Below are 17,528 nucleotides of genomic sequence, written 5' to 3'. Positions count from 1 at the left end.
ATAGAGAACTTTTTTAAAAAATTGGTAGTGAAGTAACAATATTACCCCGTTTGTTTCCCTTTCCGACTTTTCCTTAATATTTTGACTATATTTTCCATGTTTAAAAATTTTTCTTTTTCAGGATTGTATATGTATAACCTGTATCAGACTGCTTGTTGCTCTGAGGAGAGGGAAGGTAAGTGAAGAAAGGAGAAAAAAAAATTGGAACTCTTTTTATTTGTATTTGGAAAAATAAAATACTATTGAGGAAATTTTAAAATTCTTTTTTTTCTTTATTTTGGTTTTGCATATGTCATTTCCTACTAATTTGGGGTTTCTTCCCACTCCCTTCCATCTTCCAGCCCTTACTTATAATAAATAAATAGTCTCCATTTCACCAGTTGTTCAAGAGATTTCACTTATCTTTGATAGGGACTCAGGAATTACTTTCTAAGTTTTTTCAGTACCCTTAAGTACAATTAATATGAATCTGGGAATTTGAGCTTGAGGCTTGTTAATATCTCATACTGTACAAAATGAATTTCAAATGCTTATGAAATATTTTTGTTCTGTCAAATTCAATTTAATGAAAATGTGTTAAGTGACAGTTAAGGGACACAAGGCCCCCTACTGGGTCCCATCCTTTTCAGTTCAAAGATCATTCTTCATGGAAAAAAAGAAACAGAAGCTAAATACTTTGCACATATATAGCAATTTAACATTTGCAAAATAAATCATTTCATTTGATACAGTCTGAATCAGGGTAGAGGTTATTGGATTAGTTGTCATGAGATACAGGATCTTGTAGCAGCTAAATGGTACAGTAAGACTTTGAGTCAAGAAGACCTGAATTCGAATTAAAAGTTTCGTCTCAGACCCTTACTCAGCTTTTTCAGCCGTAAAATGAGGATATAGCACTTCTCAATGTTGTTGTGAGGAAAACTGAGATAATATTTGTAAAACACTATGTAAACCTTAAAATGCTATATAAATACTAGCTATTATGATTATATTGGTTCTGTTGCCTACTAGTTATTTGACTTTAAAACAGTGTCTTTATGTCTGCAACAAAGATGTGAAATACTCCCATTTGGGCACAATAGTAAAAGGAAGGCACCCCCTCCCCCAAAAAAATTAGGTCCTCTTGATTCCTTCACTAAGTCTCTATCCATTACTACTCCAAAAGAATCATAACACTGAAAAGTAATTTTAATTTAATATTCAGTAGTTTTCCATCAAGATACTGGATTAACCAACTGTTTTAAGCATTGTGACATGTTGGCACTTATTAATTAATGCAATAACAACTGTCAAATTGTACTTACCATTTACTTCATTGAATCAAGGAGGTAGTTAGTTATTTCATCACATAAGCTCAGCAAGGAAGCAAAAAAGACAGGAAAAAAGGCAGTGTCTCTTGAAACTAGGAGATACATATTTATCTAGAAAAGGAAAGGGCCGCAAATTCTATTTGAGCAAAGCTATGCCCTGTGTGAATAGCAGCCTTAATTTTTTTAATACTTCTTGTTCATTCCAAATTGGTGAGATCCTATTTATCTAATGCTTATCTTTGAAAGCCCACCACTAAATTTTTGGAACTTTAATATTTAGACATAAAAGCACCAGACTTAAAAAGCATGGTAAGTCTTCAATGACTTTTTTCTCCTTCTCTGGCTCAGGAATCAAAATTGAAAAAAAAAAAAACACAAATTAGGAATTTCAATGTATTATACACCAAAATGTTGTCATCAACTCTCCCATATGCATACAGTTCATAAATAACAAGGAAGAAAAGATTTATTTACAGGTCAAAGGAAACAGATCAAAGAATCCTAGAAATTGAGAGTAGGAAGAGTTTTCCGTGGTCATCTGGTTTAAACCATACACAAAAGCAATCCTCTATATCACATACAAATGGCTGTCTAACCTCTATTTGAAGACTTTCAAGGAGGAGGTGCTCACTCTGAGACATTATTCCACTTTTGGATAGTTCTAATTGTTAAAGTGTTTTGTTTTTTTTTAATTTGGTTGGTTGGGTTTTGTTGTTGTTGTTGTTGTTTTTTGTTTTTTGCTGATATCAAGCCTAAATTGTCCCCTATGCAATTTCCCCTCATTGTTGCTGATTCTGCCTTGTGGGTTCAAATGGAGTAAATTTAATCCCTCTGCCATATAAAAGCTTCTAAATTCCCCCTTACATCTTTTCTCATTCTTCCAATCAGACATCATAATATGGAAGCAAAATTCTTTACCATCTTTGTGGTCTTCTTTTGGAAACTCTCAAACTTATCAGAATCCTTTTAAAACTGAAATATATAGAATTGAACACAGTATTCCAGATAACATCTGATGAAAGCAGAATAATGTGGGATTGTGACCTCTCCATTCCTCAAAGTGATGTTCTTACTAATGTAGCCCAACATGCCATTAACCTTTTTTTTGGGGGGGGGGGCCCACTATAGCACCCTACTGACTCTTACTGAGCTCCTAAATAACGAAAAATCCAAAACCTTTTTCAGAACAACTGTTATCTAATTGTTGCTTTCCCCATCTTATGCTCAGGAAGGTGATGCTTTTGTATCCAAGTTCAAGGCTTTACATATTTCCCTGTTGAATTTCTTATTATAAAAATCAATCAAATGTTCGAGAGGGTCAAGACCCTTTGAGATCCTGACTCATTCTCTATGGTACCTATCTCTAGTTAACCTTCCCAGGTTAGTGTCATCTGCACAGTTGAAAGGTATAACATTTATGCCTTCTTCCAAGTCACTGATCAAAATGTTAAATCAAAGAACAATATAGCCTTAGTTACTGAGAATTATAATAGGTAGAACTCCTAGTTGATATGGTTCCAGATAAGTTCTCTCAGAGCATGGTACCCCTCCTAACCCATCTGCAGTTCCTGGAAAGTAACCTTCACTCCTAGTCATTACTCCTGTAGTTTATCAAGTTCTTATCAGGTGATATCTCTAGTCTCTTTTTAAAATTATTTTTTCAGTAAACAAAAATTTATTTTTTCTTCTTCCCATATTTCTCTTCACTTCTATTGGAAAAACAAAAACAAAAATTTAACCTTCATAGTAAGCAAACCAAGTCAAGTAAAACAAAATCTCAACATTAGTCATATCCAAAAAACACACTTCTCATTTGCATCATAAGTACCAATATCTTCTTGTCAAAAGGTGAGTTGTGCCATTTCTCCTCCGGATTCATGGCTATTCATTGTGTTGATCAGAGTTCTTAAATATTTCAAATAACATGCTTTTATAGTATTGTAATTGCACAAATAATTCTAGTTCTGCTTGTTTTAGTCTACATATCTTAAGTTGTCTTGAAACTATCCCTTTTAATAATTTTTTATTGTACAATTATATGCCATTATAGTCATACAGTGTAATTTGTTCAACCATTCCTCAATTGATAGGAACCTATGTAATTTATACTTCTTTGTCACAACAAAAGGAATTGTTATAAATATTTAGTACATTTAGGACCTTTCCCATTTCTTTAACTTCTTTGGAATATAGATATAGTAGGATAGTATTTCTGGGTCAAAGAATATGCATTGCTTAAAAAACTCTTTTTAAAAATGGTCATGCTATGTTACCAATAAAGTCCAGAAGCAAGAGATACAAAGAGAAATTCCATTTAAAACAACTGCAGATAATATAAAATATTTGTGAGTCTACCTGCTAAGACAAATCGATGAACTATACAAACACAATAATAAAACACTTTCCACACAAATAAAGTTATATTTAAACAATTGGAAGAATATCAAATGCTCATGGGTAGGCTGAAAATATAATAAAAATGACAATTGTACCTGAGTTAATCTACTTATTCATTGCCATACCAAACTGCCAAGAAATCACTTTATAGAGCTAGAAAAAATAATAACATGATTCATCTGGAAGAACAAAAGGTCAAGAATTTCAAAGTAATTAAAGAAACATGCAAATGAAGATGGTCTAGATGTATTATATTATAAACTATATTACATTATTATAATGTAATATTATATATAAATTATATTATAAAGCAGCAGCTATCAAAACCATAAGTTAGGCTTATAAGACACAATAGTCAATTATCCAAAAATCCAGTTTCTGGGATAAGAACTCATTATTTGACAAAAATTTCTGGAAAAATTGGAAAATATATGGCAGAAACTAGGCATTAACCAACACCTAACATTTTATACCAAGATAAAGTTGAAATGTGTCATGATTTAGACATAAAGGGTGATACAATAAGCAAATTAGAATAGATCCATGAAGAAGGAAGGAATTTATGGCCAAAGAAGAACTACAGAACATTATGAAGTACAAAATGGATAATTTAAATTATATTAAATTAAAAAAAAATTTACCAATAAAAACAATGTAGCCAAGATTAGAAGGAAATCAGAAAAGTGAGGGAAAAAATTTACATCAAATGGTTCTGATAAAGGCTTCATTTCTAAAATATATAGAGAATTGACTCAAAATTATAAGAATACAAGCCACTCTCCAACTGATAAATGGTCAAAGGATATGAATAGATAATTTTCAGATGAATAAATTAAACCATTTCTAATGATATGAAAAATGCTCTAAATCACTACTGATTAGAGAAATACAAATTAAGACAACTCTGAGGTACTACTGTACACTTCTCAGACTGGCTAAGATGACAGGAAAAGATCATGATAAATGTTGGAAGGGATGTGGGAAAACTGGGACACTAATATATTGTTTCTGGAATTGTGAACTGATCTAACCATTCTGGAGAGCAATTTGGAACTATGCACAAAGGGCTATCAAGCGGTGCATACTCTTTGATGCAGAGTGTCTCTACTGGATCTGTCTCACAAAGAGTTCACAAAAACAGAAAAGGAACCGCATTTGCAAAAATGTTTGTGACGGGGCTTTTTGTAGTGGCAAGGAACTGGAAACTGAGTGGATGCCCATCAATGGGAGAATGGCTGAATAAATTACAGTATATGAATATAATAGAATATTATTATTCTATAAGAAACAATCAGGAGGATAATTTCAGAGATGCCTGGAGAGACTTACATGAACCGATACTGAGTGAACTGAATAGAACCAAGAGAATATTGTGCACAGGAACAATAAGATTATGTGATGATCAGTTCTGATGGTGGTTCTTTTCAACAATGGGGTGATGCAGGCCAATTCCAATAGATTTGTGATGAAGAAAGACATCTGCATCCAGAGAGAGAACTGTGGGGGCTGAGTGTGGATCACAACATAGTATTTTCACCTTTTTTGGTATTGTCTACTTAATTTTTTGCTTCCTTTTTTCATTTATTTCCTTTTTGATCTGATTTTTCTTGTGCAGCATGATAATTGTGGAAATATGTATAGAATAAATTGCACATGTTTAGTCTATATTGGATGATTTGCTGTCTGGCATAGGATGGGAGGAAGGGAGGGAAAAAAAATTGGAATACAAGGTTTTGCAGGAGTGAATGATAAAAACTATATTTGCATGTATTTTGAAAATAAAAAGCTATTATTTTTTAAATGACCATGCCAATTTATAGCTTTCACCAATAGTGAATTAATATACCTATTTTCCTGCAGTCCTTTCAACATTTGCCATTTTCCCTTTTTATTCAACTTTTCTGATCAGTTGGATATGAAACAGAATTTCAGAATTACTTTAATTTTAATTTCTCTAATTATTAATGCTTTGAAACATTTAAAATATTGCTACTCTAGGTATCTCTTCCAGAGGAAAATCTCTGTCATGGGACCCAGTTCAATGGAACAGAAAGGGCCATTTTCATGACAGAAGATGTATGTTCTCTTGGAAATATATCTAAAATGTAAGACCAGGACAGGTTGCTCCAAGTAAGAATCCTTGATTATATTAATCACTGGCCACACACAAAAGCTCACCCAGAAGTTAGGGATCAATCCCATCACTCTTCATCTCTAAGACTGTCATGAAATAGGGTGAATTCTCTCCAACTCTAAAACCCCACTTCTTACACATTAGCATTTTTCATAAACTCAAAAGATTAACCAAGAACACAAATTTCCCTAAAATTATTTCTCAAGCCTTAACAATCTGAGCTGATTCAAATTTATAAGATTAGAGTTGTTCCCCAACAGATAAATACTTAAAGGTTATGGATAGGCAATTTTTAAAAAGATGAAATCCAAACCATGTCAAATAACATAAAATGCTTCAGATTGCTAATAATTATAGAATGAAAATTAAAACAGTTCTGAGGTTCAATCTCACATTCATCAAATTTGCAAAAATGACAAAGGGAAATGCAGGAAGACAGGCACATTACTACATTGTTGGTAGAGCTGTGAATGGAAACTAATTTGGATGCCTCAATATTTAGCAAATTTTGAATGCTCTTGATCCAGTAATTCTCCTACTGGGTTCCCTTTGGAAGCTAGAAAGGGATCCAGGAATAAGATATCCAAAAGAAAAGGAGAGAAATTGAAAATGCCAAAGAAAACCACTAAAGCATCTTTTGTTTTGTTTTTCCCCAATGCACAAGAGGAAAACAGAAGGAATGCGAGAAAGAATCAGCGACAAGCAGGATAGTTTTAAAAATTACATGTTGAATTGATTACATGTTTTAAAAGGAAGGCAAGTTGTACATATAGAGATTTGAAGTTTCATTTACAATTCATAGTTTGAATGTTCTATATTTTTAATTTTTAAATTCAGAATATACTTTTTAAAACTTCAACAGCACGTCTGGATAGATTTAGATGAGGATATTCAAATTATACAGGACTCTTTTAACAGTACTTTTAGCACAGGGTATCTGGCACATAGTAGGTACAATCTAAGTGCTTATTCTTTTCCTTCTTTCTCACTTTTCCCCCAGGGAAACCAAACATTCTTTGGTATCATCATACTGTAAAGAGATATGAAGGAGGAAAAATTACTTAACAGATCCAGATTTTAGTGATAGAAATAGAAGGAACAAAATGAAATTTCTTTTTATTCTTGTCATTAAACAATTTGCCCATTTAGTTTTTATTTTAGAAATGTATGTGATAGTGTTGGAGTCAGAAAATTCTTAGTTTAAATCCTGCCTTAGACACTTACTAACTATGTGACCTGTGGCAAATCAATCAATCTCTGTCTATCTCAGTTTAATCATCTGTAAAATGGGGATAATAGTAACATCTCCTTCACAGGGTTGTTCTGAGAATCAAATTAAATAGCATATGTAAAGCACTTTGTAAATTTTAGGTGTTATATAAATGCTAATTCTCATTATTATTAAACTAGAATGTCAAAGGAGACAGACCTATCATTAAATTTAGTTTCATTCTCTCATTGTAAAAAATTACATAACTAGGAAATGTAAGGAGCTTTTTTTTCAACTGGAGAGAAAAATGAGGAATTAGGGCCCACAGCCCTTTTAGTGTAAATGAGAGAATCATAATGCATAAAGGAATCTGGAAAGATCATTTTCTATTCCAACCTTCATTTTGAAGTAGAATATACTTATATTACTACTGATCAGATGAAAGCTTTCCTATTTACAATTATATATAGAATTCCCCTAGACATTTTTTCCTGCTTCTTTAACTTTCCTGAATACCAGAAAGGGAAAAGTTATTTTGTAATATTTAGGACTGTGAACTGAAATATGAAGCTATTCACTATTATTTATTGAAATTTTATTTTTATATCATCTTCCTTTTGGGATATATCCCTCACTGTTCCTTTACCTACAAAGCTATTCTCTGTAACAGAAAGTAAAAAGAGGTAGTGATTGTTGAACCAGTTGTCAAGAAATCTAGCTTTTTTTAAATGAATTTTGCTACTTCTTAGCTCTTTCTCTTTAGGGAAAGTCACTTCATTTTTTTAGATCTCAGTTTCCATAACTATAAACAAAGAGGCTAGAACAAATGAATTCTAGGATCTCTCTCTTATAGACCCAAAATCTTTTGAAATATACTTACCCGGAAAAGAAAGAAAAACTGCATCTCAGAGTATTTAATTGCTCTAGATCATGGCTAAAAGTAGATAAAGTCAGGACTGAATTTAAGTCCTTTCAACTTCTAGCTTCAAATCTCTCTTATTACATTTTGTTACCATATTAATTTTAGGAGATATTATATAATTCCCACTTCATAATGATATCAAGATATTTAATAAAACGTTCTTACTTCTGTTCATTAATGAATATTAGTGTATTCATTTACTACATAGAAATTTGACAAACTTCAGAATTTATCAATGACAAGGGAAAAAAAGGTTACACATTGAAATTTCACTCACATAATTCCCAAGATTTTTTTCTTCTTCTTCAAAGCAGTTTAATACAAAGTAAAATTTCAGAGAAAGCCAAATTACCCAGCCCCAGTTACCTGCCTGCAGTGGAATGGAGTGAGCTTACTTCTGTGGTATTTATGCTAACAAAGGTTTGGCACTCTCAGAAAAAGACACTAATTTTCCTTTCATTTAAACATAAGAATTTTTTTCAGGAAGCAATTTGAACAGGAAATTAGCATGAAAACTCTGACCTTTACTTTTAGAATCTATAAAGCTTTTAATGCATTTGATAGTTCTTTTCATTTTGTAGAAGGCACTTTTTGTGGGAATATTATGAATGCATAGTTCCATAGATAGTGAGGTCTTGCTCTCTGGTTCATAACAGTCAGAAAGTAGATGAGATGCTTTTATTTGACAAGATATAGTTCAACAATGTTGACAAAAAATTGGAAGAATGTGTTATCTAAGTCATTTGGATCAGTTCCACCTTTCCCCTCCCCCTTTTTCTCCTAGTATTCTAAAGAGAGTTGGAAAAATCATGTAATTCAGTTTTGGTCTTCCTCTGCCATCGCCCCTGGCAACTTTCTTTTATCTTATCCTTAGTTTTTATCCGTTGCCTAAAGAACAATGATTTACCCCTAGTTGCACAGTAATCATTGATAGAATTAAGGACTTAAGTATTTCTATTTTACTTCAATAATCCCTTTCTCCTTGGAGCCACATACTAGTTTTGCTACCCTGAGAACATGTATTTTTGAGAAGCAAGTTGAAAGAGATTATTTATATACAACTGGAATGCATTGTTTATACTTGGTGTTCTTTTTTTCTGTGAAATTCCAGTTTGAGAGATTTAGACACTTTTAGAAAGAAGAACCTGGTAGCTGCTACAGTTTCAGTTCAGGGTTGGTATCTTTCCCAAAGAGTTGGCAGTAAACTGAGCCCAAGAGTCTTGCAATACACATCACCACACCCCAAAGGAATGATGAGATGTAAGAACAAACTTTAATGGAGAAATAATGCACTGTATCTACTATAGTTTGAAAACAAAGAAAATGAACATATTGTATTTTTATTCACAGAATAAAAATTGCTTCCATTTCATAGCTAGATTGAGATATATAGGCTCAAATTCATACAGAAGATTGGTGGTGAAAGAAAGAACTGACCAACTGAAATCCTATTTTAGAGTTCCATAAAAACATAACCATACATGTTTGTTTTTAAACCTTACCTAAAGGATTTACATATCCCACCAGACTGAATTTGATTTCTCAGTCATTGTCCCCCATTAATTTCATCATCAGAAACCAATAAGATCAGATCAGTCTTGGTACTCAGTACCTCCTGCTCCTCCAATTGCAGTTCCTCTTCAAATCTTTTAAAGTAGGCCTTCAGGTAGGCCATGTCTTTAATTCCCACCAGGCTGCATTCTTTTGAACTTTTCTAACATCCCTTCCACTCTGGCAGGTACCATTTCCCTTTCCCGTCAGAATCTTTTTGTGTATAACCTTTCCCTCCTTAGGTTATAAGCTTATTATTTGTAAATTTATTGTGTATTAGTCAATTTATAAAACATATATATATATATATATATACACTCACATTACCCTCAAAAGAATCAAAATAATAAATATTAGAAATAACTCTTGTATATTTAGGTTCCTTTCATCAAGTGCAGTGTTAGCATGTGCGTATTGTGTCCACGGATCATTGATTTCATTCATTCCCTCTGTTGTAAGTTTCTCCCTTTTTAAAGCATAAAAGTTTTTCATCTAAAGCTAAATGTCACTAATACGTTTTGATGGAATAATCTGATAACTAAACACCTCCCATATTGAAACCTTCCTAATACTTCACCAATACCACGCAATGGAAATAGTAATTTCTCCTTTGAAGACTATGAACTTGGAACTGCAGCCTTTTTCCCTTCAAAAAACAATAGGAAATCTGTGAACTACAAAATGTTATATAAATATACTGATACCTCGGCACTCATCTACTTCAAAATGCCTAAAATTTTGTGTTCCATGTGTATTTCAATGGGAAAAAAGATGCTTCAGAGGTTGACACTTGTTCAGCACTCATTGAGCTTGACTGTTGCCTTGGTTGAGCAATAGGGTTGTGAAGTTGGTCAATAATACGGAGCAGTCCCCACCTGCCCTTACCTGTGGGCATTTCTTCCCCAGCAAAGGTGGTGCTGCACAGGACTGCCAGGTTGGACCCCATGATGCTTTTTGATGGAGCTGTTCCTGCAGAACAATGTAGCTGCACTCTATAATCTCCCCCCAAATAGCAAGGGGCATGAAATGACTGGTGGGCTCACCCAGAAGAGAAGCAGCAGGAGCAGCAGCAACAGCTAGGGCACTAGTAGCAATGGGAACCCAGACAAGTGAAGAGATGGCTGTCCAGAAGACTCAGGACTCCTGGAAACAGGGAGCCCTGGGTGTGGCAGGGCCCTGGATAGTAGAGGGCATAGAACCATAGCACCCAACCTTTCTCCAAGGAAGTTGGACAATGTAAGATAAGGAGAGATTATAAAGGGCACCTTGGTTCCTTTCAGAAAGTGAGTTGGGGCAAGAAGGGAGGAGCTTGGCTGTTCTGGGCTGTGCTGGGCTGGATTTGGCTGGTTTATTTCTCCACAGCTGGAAACCCCACTTGCCCCTTTGGGGAATTGGGTGGGGTGAGATGTTAGACTGCAGACTGGAAATGTAAGCCTTATGAGAAAAATTTATTTGGCGCTTGTCATTTTCACTACTTATCATATGCCTTCTAGAACCAATTTACAGTAAGTCCTGAGGTGTACTGCTCTATTTACTTTTATTTTTGTATCTTCAAGCTATCATTACAAGTTCAAAGCCTCTTAATATTGTAATTTTTTTCAAAGCCCCTGTACATACTACCTAATTCAGGGGTCCTCAAACTTTTTAAATAGGGGGCCAGTTCACTGTCCCTCAGACTGTTGGAGGGCCGGACTATAGTAAAAACAAAAACTTTGTTTTGTGGGCCTTTAAATATAGAAACTTTATAGCCCTGGGTGAGGGGGATAATCGTTCTCAGCTGCTGCATCTGGCCCACGGGCTGTAGTTTGAGGACCCCTCCTAATCAGAATAGGAATATCATAATGGATTTCTAGTTCCCACCTTAACTTTGGTTAGAAAAAATAGGTTTTCCATTTTATAGGTTTCCTGATAATTTTAATCTTTTATTTTGTTTTATTATGTGTATTTAGTACAAGTACCCTGGTTAAATATTGAAAAGTTGTAGCCTATAATCTATCATTTCTGTCTTTATAATTTATAGGAGTTTATGCAGAAAGTAAACTTTGGTTCCATTGTTTAAAAAAAAAAGAATAATAGGTCTTCTAAAAGATCTAGTGTTATGTGACTACATTATTAAAGATGATGACTTTCTATTGTTAACAAGGCAGGACTCCTTGAATTTTAAACAATTTATTACTTTAAAAGAGACTACAGTAATAATAACCTTCAGATGCATCTATTGTTTTAAATATTATAATTGTGACTTGCTTCTGATTCCAGTGGCAGATACCATATAAGATTTAGAGACCCTAAAAACAGAAAAGATAAATTTTTGCCAGGTTATTATAGGTAGCCTAACAAGACACAAAATATTGTAAAGCATATAAAATAAGTGCACACAGGACTGTCATGAATGCACTTTCCCACCATTTTTCTGTTTCCCTGCTAGACTCTACATTTCTACATAATTCCTCTCTGTCTCTCTGTCTCTGTCTCTCTTTCTTTGTATGTGTGTGCCTGTTTCACACACGCACACACACACACACACATACACACACACACACACACACATCCCTCCTTTCATCTCCTCTCATTCTGCTGTTCTCCATTCATCTTCCTTTTGTTTCTCTTTATTTATGTCTCCCTCTTTCCATTATATTTTTTCCTTATTCTTCATTTCCTTCCTTCTCTACCTCTCTTCTATTCCTTCATTCCTCTTCCACTCCTATATCTCATTCCTAATCTTATCCTAAATAGTTGCTACCCACTTTTAATATTTTTTTCTAACATTATCTGCCAGTAGACAGTTAATGGATTCCTTTATTTCTTTCCTTACAATCCCACCTTCAGTCACATCATACTACTTTGTAATTCTCAGCTTCTTTCAATAGCATGCACTTCTTCAACCCTATCCGTTACTAAATTTATGCTTCTTGCACTAAGTACCTCTCCAAGGTTACAACATATCTATACAAGTATTATTTTCATCAATATATCAGCTTTCTCAAAACCCATATTTATATTTAAAGAAGTCCCTGCTGCATTAAAACATATATAACAACAATGATATATATATATATATATATATACATAAATGTGCATATATGCATTTACATGCATACATAATATACACACATTTATATGTGTTTGTATGTTTTTTGTTTTCAAAGAGAACTAATGACATCATGGAATGATGTCTTGGCTTGTGCATGAATTGGATTTAAAGTGAGGTAGAGTTGTACAAAGTCATCACTCTCACTCTCTTCCAAATTCATTGCAGTCCAGTGGCAAGATAAATATCAGGATGAGTGGTGATAGCCTGGGATGCAGTGGATAACCATGACATTTTTGGTGTTTGACCAAGCTCTAAATGTTCTGCTGTGCCTGAGTCAACTGCCTTCATTTGTTGTTCTCAACTGCCCGTTATATTGGATGAAGTCTTCATTTGCTTAGGGTAGAGAATAACTTCAACTTGTGGCCACTGAGCTTGCTCAGTGCATTAGTGCATAGAGCCATGGGTGGCAAATGAGTGCCAGGTGGAAATAAAAGGCTGATGAGCTAGGGAAGTTTGGTGGCAGAGTGGATACGGTGCCAGGCCTGGGATCAGGAAAAATCATCTTTATAAGATATACAGATTAGATGCTGTGTGATCCTGAGCAAAGACTTAACCTTTTTTGCCTCAGTTTCCTCACCTATAAAATGAGCTGGAGAAGGAAATGGCAAACTCTTCTGGTGTCTTTGTCAAGAAAACCTCACATAGGATCCTGGACACAATTGAACATGACTGGATAAAAACAACAAAGCTACTTTCAAAGCCCAACTTAAGCTGTATTTCCTCCTATTTCAGGCTTTGGGGATCCCACAGCTGCTAAAGTTATTCCACCTCAAATTGCTTTCTGTATACAACTAATATGTGTGTGTGCAATTATACACACACACATGTATATATATATATATATATGTATATATATATATATTTAAATGTGTACACATACACATATATAAGTATTTGTGTGGCAGCTAGGTGACATAGTGGATAGAGTACTGAACCTGGAATCAGGAAGAGTTCTTCCTAAATGTTCAAATCTGTCTTTATATTCTTACTAGCTATGTGATCCTGGGTAAATTACTGTCTGCCTCGGTTTCCTCATTTATGAAATGAATTGGGAAATGGAATTGTCCAACTACTCCAGTGTCTTTGCCAAGAAAACCTCAAATAGTATCACAAAGAGTCAAACATGACTAAACTAAACTAAACAACTATTTGTATATATGCACACACACACACATATATGTATGTATATATGTTTATATATGTGTGTGTGAATATGATTATATATGTGTGTGTTTTAATTCAGCAGGGATTATTTTAAATATAATTGTGTATTTTGAGAAAGCTGATATATACTATTATAATAAGAATAATACTAGCATAGATATTTTGTATACACACACATATACATGTATACATATATATATATACATATATATGGGAAAGAGGAGGAAGATTTTCTTTTTTTATTTACATTTGAGACTTTCTAAGTGATTTAAAGACATGCAGGAAGAAGATTGATTTTTTTTTTTTTATTTTAGGTTGTTCTAAACAAAAGTGGTCATATAGAAAAACATTTTAGTGGATTTGGGTAAATGAAACCAAAGAGGAAGTAAATAGATTACTGGATAGTATGCTGTTAAATGTAGAAAACCACAAAATGAGAAGCTGCAGTATCATGTAAGGATAAACTAACACAAGTTGCATGTAGAATAGAAGACATACATATGCTACTCACTTCAAAAACCAGATAATTTCTTTTAACAAAACCATAGAATTTCATAGCTAAAAGAGACTTTAGAAGAGAAGACTTATTCTAATAATCTCATTATACAGATAAAAAAAATGAGGCCTAAAGAGATAAAAATGACTTATCCAAGTCTCCATTATTAGCCAGAGTTGAGACTAGAATCAAGGACTCTAACTTTTAGAAAAGTCAATTTTATATGTGTTTGGTGATAATTAAGTGCTCAGGGCAAGAATGGCAACATTTTTCACATCCAGTTCCAACTCAGCAGTCAATATAAAGTCTGTTATTTTGTTTTGTTTTTCAACACAGTTATTGGACCAAAAACAATCCATTCTGATATAGAAAACAGGTCCCCTCTGTTACACATCAATAGGAACTTCCAGAAGCAAGCTTATCGAATGCACATGCCCCTAAAACAAGCCCTTATTGAGTAGTCCACCTTTATGCATCTATTAAAGCCCCATATGCCTATGACTACGTCCAACCTCAATAATGCCATTAATCTTCACTAGTAGAGGGTGAATCAAATCACAAATAATGAGGCTCAAATCTACCCTCTACAACTATTTACACTGATCAAACTTAACAGACATTTGAATTTGTTCCAACCCCCGGGGTCATTGTTAGAGTGGCAATACTGGTCAGATAGTGGAATTTTCCCCTTCTTTTTTATGAATGCAAGTGAAAACTCATAAAATATTATTTCCAGCAGAGAGGGTGGCTCCATTAAATCAAAGCAACAAGATTGGAGCTAAATATCAAATGTATGCTCTAAGATTCCCTCAAATTACTATAATAAATGAGTCAAACCATTGCCTGAAGTGGACAATTCATCATCATTCAAATTATCACGTTCTGTTTCCTCCCTTACCCTTGTCTTTCTCCCTTTTAAATGGAAGAACAAACAAAACACTTTGCTCCTCTCACCTGATAAAAGCATGGGAAATTGTCTTCCTTGTCACATGTACCTGAAATGGACAGCAAGAAAGTCTCTATAACATTTTCATCCTAGCTGTGTTTTAGAATTTTTCTATTTGTCACTTACAACAAGAGTTGCTATTGTTGGAAGAAAAATATTGTAGGATGTTAAATGAATGAAAGACAGAGTTTTAGTGCCTCTTGAAAGTCACTCTATGTTGGATTCTTCTCTTTGTTAATAAAACAGCTATTGGTTGCTTTGGCTACCCAAAATTTATACTGAGCTACTTCAATCATCATAAGTCAGGCATCAATCTTCATCTCTTGATTACCAGTTTAAATTGAGTTGCTATAGGAAGCAAGACAGTGTCCAGAAAAGGATTTCTTTAACTGATACCCATACATTAAAAAAAATTCTTAATAACTGTATTTCAATGCTTCCTTTACAATCCTAAGTATTTTATTTTGTGCACTTAAAAACTTTATTCTGAGAAGTCATCTACAGATTTCACCAGTTTCCTCAAGGGATCAATGATGCAGAAAGGGTTAAGAAATCTTGGTCTAAGGAGTCTTTAATTGGTTGATCAATTGATTTCATTTCAGTTCTCATAAAGAAAATAATTCTATGATATCCAAAGTGCAGCAAGTACAAGACTTCACTGAAGGTGAGACCAAAAGTTGGAATCAAGATTGGTCTCTTTAACCAGTGCATTGGTTCAGAGAGCTTTCTATATATTACCTTAAAAGAATTGATCAATTCACTTGCAGAATGAAGCTTGTAGAGAGAATCCAGATATAAAATATAATCAGAGGAAAGAAACATTAAAGAAGATGAATTAATTCCCTTGAATTATCTATTTAGCAACGGTAACAATAACTGTTATATAGTACTTAAAAGTATACAGTGCACTTTACAATTCTGTCATTTGATCCTAAATGCTAGAATTGAGATAACAATCCTGAGAGGTACACACTATTATTATTATTCCCATTTTACTGATAAGGAAATGGAGGCAGACAGGGTTGAGACAACTTTCCCAGGGTCATACAGCTATTAAGTTTCTGAGGTGGAATCAACTCCAGACTCAACAGTCTATCTGCTATGTCACCTTGCTGCCTCATAAAAATAACAAGTAAAGTATATGTGGTTAAAATGAGGAGACCTCAAGTTTAAAATAACACTAAGAATTTCTGGTTACTTTTTTTGACTCCTTAAAACAAAGCTTATTGCACATTAAAGAATTAGAATTTTGTAAATCTTTATCATTGTTGTCCCCAAAGCCACAATGGTTGTTTTCCCTCTTGATAATCTACACAGAGAAATACTAAAAATTAGAAATTTCTAATCTTTCTTAAACTGCTTCAAATAGTTAGCTACTTCTGTGGTCAAGGATGAAATGTGCACTGCCATTAACTCTCATTATGCATAGACATTCATCATCTATCACAAAGAAATCCTTTATTTGATAACATTGTAGGCATTCTATTAGGCACTCCTGTGACTCAGTCGATGGAATGATGGATCTGAAGTCAAGAAGAACTGGATTCATATTCAACTCAAGCACTTATAGGAACTGTGACCTTGTACTGGTCACTTCTATCTGTTTCAATTTCTTTATCTCTAAAAATGAGAGCAATGATAGTATCTACCTTGTTGGATTATTATAAAGATAAAAGGAGATAATATTTATAAAGTGTTTTACTTTGCAAACACTGAAGTGCTATACAAATACTATCTATTATTATTATTTGTTGTATTTACTGAATATTTTAAGCTTCTTAATCACCCAGTCAAATACTTACCTTCTTTACACTTGAAAAGGGATTTCAATTTGTTTAATTTACCAACTGTAGCTTTTACATCCACACTACTATTTAGAATCATAAATGCGAAGATGAGGTAACCATTGCACACTCCTTTTTTTTTCTTTTTGAGGCAATTGGGGTTAAGTGACTTGCCCAGGGTCACACAGCTAGGAAGTGTTAAGTGTCTGAAATAGATTTGAACTCAGGTCCTCCTGACTTCAGGGCTGGTGCTCTGTCCACTGAGCCACCTAGCTGCCTCTGCACATTCCTTTTTGAGGGAACCTGAAATGGGAAGAGAGAGATCAATTCATTCCTAATCTTAAAAAAAAAGTAGTCCTTTTAATTCAACATCACCCTCAAGAGATAAAAAACCATGCAGATACTTCAGTGTGTCTGTGATGTCACAGTTGTAGATAGTCTCTTTGTAAAATCCTCAGGTTATCCAAGCCATCATCTAAAGTGACTCTTGGTCAAAAAGTTCCTATCACAGATTTTCCCC

General features: G+C 33.9%; 1 long non-coding RNA gene across 1 annotated transcript; it reads right to left on the bottom strand.

The window, feature by feature from the left end:
* Positions 1-11,610: 11,610 nt before the first annotated feature.
* LOC116419078 lies at positions 11,611-17,176 on the bottom strand. The gene is made up of 3 exons (XR_004229310.1): positions 17,027-17,176; positions 15,233-15,273; positions 11,611-11,812 (listed from the first exon to the last, which is right to left on the bottom strand). It is a non-coding gene; the product is annotated as an uncharacterized LOC116419078 (long non-coding RNA).
* Between the last annotated feature and the right edge of the window lie 352 nt (positions 17,177-17,528).

This window comes from Sarcophilus harrisii, chromosome 4 (assembly GCF_902635505.1).
Source record: "Sarcophilus harrisii chromosome 4, mSarHar1.11, whole genome shotgun sequence".
NCBI classification, from domain to species: domain Eukaryota; kingdom Metazoa; phylum Chordata; class Mammalia; order Dasyuromorphia; family Dasyuridae; genus Sarcophilus; species Sarcophilus harrisii.
The sequence above is the reverse complement of the archived record's forward strand: the minus strand, read 5'-3'. Positions and strand labels throughout refer to the sequence as shown.